The 4,814-nt window shown below is 39.9% G+C and overlaps 1 long non-coding RNA gene across 4 annotated transcripts; it reads right to left on the bottom strand.

The window, feature by feature from the left end:
* On the bottom strand, positions 1–2,178 carry LOC104968318 (uncharacterized). 4 transcript variants are annotated; one of them, XR_800825.1, is made up of 6 exons: positions 1,981–2,178; positions 1,801–1,840; positions 1,604–1,707; positions 626–730; positions 406–525; positions 1–68 (listed from the first exon to the last, which is right to left on the bottom strand). It is a non-coding gene; the product is annotated as an uncharacterized lncRNA (long non-coding RNA). The 4 variants fall into 4 exon arrangements; XR_800827.1 differs by having other exon boundaries at positions 1,604–1,705; XR_800824.1 differs by having other exon boundaries at positions 1,801–2,178.
* Positions 2,179–4,814: the final 2,636 nt, after the last annotated feature.

The following is a 4,814-nucleotide window of genomic DNA, read 5'->3' as shown; positions in this document are numbered from 1 at the left end:
CGGTTGAGGTCTGTGCCGTAACAGGTGCAGTTTAAGGTCCCGGTGACCTGTCTTCCTCACAGTCGAGTCTACGGGTCAAAAGGGTTCACTCGGTTAAAATCGGTTGATTCTGGGTTGTTCTATTTAGAAATGAACAGGGCACTTGCACATACTTCCATACTGCCTGGGATTGCTGTTTGATATCATTTCCCATTCATCTTATATTGAAAACGAGATGATTTGGTACTCGTGTTGAGCACCATGAATCAATGTATTCACTGATTGAATTGTAGCTCACTGTAACTTAACTGCCTCTGCTTTAATAGGACTATCATTCTCTCATATCCTGTTCTTCTGTGGCTCGAGAGCTTGAGGCTTAACCCAGCAAGGTAATTTGATAAAAATCCATCAAACTCAAGCACTGACAGTGTTGTCCTTCCAGGAGTGGATGTATCCGTCTATGTTGAGCACGGGGGTGACATAGAAGTCCATATTCGTCATCATCATCGCTTGCATCTTTGGGTCCGTTTTGTATGCTTGAGGGATCTGATTTGTGAAAAACACAAGTGCCAGATTAATATATTGGAGGATATGTCGTACAAAATCATATTCACTTAAAGGAAAATTATGTTTTTTTTAAAATTACCTCTCTGACAAAGTACTGACAGAAGGCCGGGGCGATCCATTCTCTGGCGTGTATACCACAGTCCATCCAGATAGCTTTCTTTTGCTCCCCTGTATTAACGCCAATCTGGAACACAAATTCATATACACTGTAAAACATTTCATGTCAGTTCAACTTGCAAATGAAAATTCACCTGCTGCCTTGAAAAAGCAAATCAGGTCAACTTGAAGACAATCTTTGTTTAAACTCATTAATGCAAGTAAATATCGTTGATATGACTTAAAGGTTCTAGTTGTGTTAACATTGTTTTGCAAGTTGTCTAAGTTGATTTAACTTTACACTCAGAGTTGAAACAAATACCAATCTTACATTATCAGTGCAAATAAAACCTTATTGACCTCGTCAAATAAACTCACATTTCAGTATTATTAGAACTCACATTTTCAAGTTCTGCATTTATATAACTCATCATTTCAAGTTAAGAAGATTGTAATACATTTATTTCAACTTAGATCTATTAGTTATATTGACTTCTAATTGCAAGTTTACATAAATTAAGAATAATTCTTGCAGCGCATTTGTTCAGATATATAATATTTATTTCAAAAGAATATGTTGTACATCAACTTGAACAAGGCATTTGACCTCAGCCATGCCTTCACAACAGGATTATCCATAACCATGTTGGACATTGTTTGAAATACAAAACATTTAAGTGTTTACACATTGGTTCAATAGTTTCCGAACAGTTTTTAGAAAATCTACTGAATATGAAAAAGAGGGTTCATTGTGAAATGTTAACCAGATATAGCTTCTTATTTGGCTACTGTTGAACACAAACACACACAAAAACAACAATACACCCCAGTATCATTATGGTATTTGCTCATTTTTTATCTGTGTCGGAAATCAATGGTAAAAGTGGCAACAGACAACATCTTTGCTTCAACATCTCATTCTGTAGAAAATGACTTCATCAGCCTTCAGAGTTGTTTTTACCTTGAGCAAGCTAATAGTCCTCTTCTCATAGGTCTGTCCATATTCCACTATAGTCACAAGTTCAGGTTAATTATTTGCAGCCTGAACCATCCAGTCTGTGATCTCTATGGTGGAATACACACAACACACATTAGATTCTGTGTATAGTGGTCTGTCAAAATTAAAAAAAGTGTAATAGTGAGAATCTGCTTTCTCACCTCTGGCATTGGATGGTATTTGTAGTAGTCATACTCCACCCTGTTGCACATCCAAATACATAAGACACAGAGGAACAAGAAGACATAACACGTGCTAATCAACCATTTTGGAGTCTTTAAAAGTAAGGCTTGATGCATTCGCCTTCTGTAAGTCAGTATTTGACCGAAGATGTGACAAACCTCTCCAGTGTGGCTGCTCCCACCACTGAAAGCAGCACCACAAGGCTCAGACCCACCGAGAAAAGCATTGCCACTTTTTGAACGTAAACTCCTTGTTTGCAACTGTTGCTGACACGGACCAGCCTTTATAGAAGACACGCATCAGATAAAGATACACCTTTGCCTCGACTGTGGACTATTTACACTATCACTGTGTTTGTTAATGGCTCATCTGGGCTGAGATGCTTCCCTTTATTCCTTAGAACAGGAGGGGGGTGTTTATTAATCTTAGTCATTGTTTTGTTTTGATCAGGGTCAGATGGTTTACAATTTAAAAACATAGCTGTAAAAATACTGATCCCACTTTTAGTAACAACTTTCTTTCTCTTGGCGGGATTATCTGTTCCAGTATGACCTTTTGTTTTCTCAACTGCTCCCTTTTCATTGCATCCCCTCCAGCTTTCCTCAGTGTGTTGTGATTTTTCGTTTGTTATATTTGGTTGTAGCAGTGTCGCCCGCTATTAAACAAAAATATTTTGGCTTTTGGAAATCAGTTTGCTCTTTCTTTTATCCCGGGTTTTTAAAATATGTTGTTACTTACCTTTCTATCTAGAGTTTTGGGCAGCGTAACACTGTGGATAAAAGAAAGAGAAAACTGATTTCCAAAAGCCAAAATATTAATAGCGGGCATCACTGCTCCAACCAAATATAACAAACGAAAAATCACAACACGCTGAGGAAAGCTGGAGGGGATGCGATGAAAAGGGAGCAGTTGAGAAAACAAAAGGTCATACTGGAACAGATAATCCCGCCAAGAGAAAGAAAGTCCATTCATCCATTCATTAGAAGACTCACCCAGAACCACAGTCTGGTATAGTCTTTTTTTTTAAATGCAACCTGCACCCTTGTCTTATAGTATAATACCATCATGTTCAGCCACACAGGAGAATATGTCTGACAATATGAATATAAGAGGGAGAAGATAAGATAAGGCACATTTTGTAAAGAAGGCGTGAACGGAAAAAACAATGGTCAACACAGATTGTGATAAATGCAGGTTCAACACAGGTTCCTCTGTTTAAATAAAGGCATGTTGATACACTATAAAATAAAAGGCTGTCCAGTTTTATGTGTGGGTAAACAGGGACTTTACATAACGTACGTAACAAACACACACACATATATATAAACCCAAACAATGTTCATTTACTGCAATTTTTAGTAGCCGTTTTAAGTTTAGTGCTAATTAGCTAAACTAGCATGCAAACACACTTAACTAAACATGAAAATGGCTAGCTTTACAACAATCTGTTTATCATTTATGGCCCGATTCCATACATGCATTTAGGTAATTATTACCTAAAACATTTGTTGTAGCTTGTTCAATTATTATTGGATACCATTGATCATCATCATTATATAAGACCATGAACTGGACATGGTGTCATTGCGTTATCTTATTTTCCATTCCCAGGTTGGCAAGCTTTCACATAGGCTATCAGTAAATGTGGCTCAGTAATAGGTTATTTGGCACTTAAACAAAACTACATTTAGGTCTTTATAATATACCAGAGGCAGAAAACATGTTTTATTCATCAGTGAGGCTGAAATGTCCTGGACTCACACCTGACATCATGTCCAACTTCCGGCCCATCTGGAATCTCCCCTTCCTATCAAAACTACTCTAACGTGTTGTAGCCTCCCAACTGAAATCCCACCTCAGCTCCAATAACCTGTTTGAACCCTTTCAATCAGGATTCCGCACAAAACATAGCACAGAAACAGCCCTCCTCAGAATCACTAACGACCTCCTCCTCTCCTCAGACTCCGGCAACCTCAACATCCTCATCCTCCTCGACCTCACAGCAGCGTTCAACACCATCAATCACACCATCCTGCTGCCCGCCTGGAATCATCACTTAACATCACAGACACTGCACTCTCCTGGCTGAAATCATACCTCACCAACAGAAACCAGTTCATCCACATCAATAACTTCACTTCCTCCACTGCCCCTCTGTCCCAAGGCGTCCTCCAGGGTTCGGTGCTTGGTCCCCTCCTCTTCATCCCCCCTTGGAAAAATCATCCGCCGCCATAACCTTCAGTATCACTGCTACACGGATGACATCCAACTCTACATCTCCACAAAAACCATCACTGTCACAACTCACTCCACACTCACCAACTGTCTCTCAGATATTAAATCCTGGATGCAAACAAACTACCTTCAACTGAACAGCGATAAATGCTGAGGGGGCTGCAGCACCCCCATCTGTTGGTGGAGAGTTGTAACTGCAACGCCAAAAAGTTCACTAAACAAGTCAATACAAAAGTTTTATTTTGAGTTACTATTTTTGAGTTAGCAGTTTAGTGTAAGCAGTCTATAAAAAGCTTCACTATATAAGAGAAAGTGACAATGCGGTGTGCTTCTTCTGTGTGTGCTCGTCAGTGCTGACAAGATCAGGGATGGGAGTTTTGTGATAGGAGGGTTTAACAACTGGCGAAAGGCAGGGGAAACATTTGGGGAGCATGAGAAGTCCCATCAACACACAGGCCGTCAACAAACTGGCAGCATTCAAACGAACACCGATGACACAAGCTGTTGCTAAAGACCAAATGACTGCATTTAATATGACGTTATTATACAGGGCCGCCCCTCCCGCAGATCACGCAGCCTGCGTGGGGCCTCACCTCGCGGACGGGGCCTCATTTTGCGGAGGGAGCGTCATCTGAAGCGCAAACGCGGCGCACCTACAGTGTAAGTGCGCCACAGTTTTGACCAAAACACACCTCTTCAAGCTGTCTTTTAATTTGTGAATTATGTTGTGTTGCTGTTTTAATACATTTTTTATTCT

This window comes from Notothenia coriiceps, unplaced genomic scaffold (assembly GCF_000735185.1).
Source record: "Notothenia coriiceps isolate Sejong01 unplaced genomic scaffold, NC01 NC01_scaffold00038636, whole genome shotgun sequence".
In the NCBI taxonomy this organism is placed as follows: Eukaryota; Metazoa; Chordata; class Actinopteri; order Perciformes; family Nototheniidae; genus Notothenia; species Notothenia coriiceps.
The sequence above is the reverse complement of the archived record's forward strand: the minus strand, read 5'-3'. Positions and strand labels throughout refer to the sequence as shown.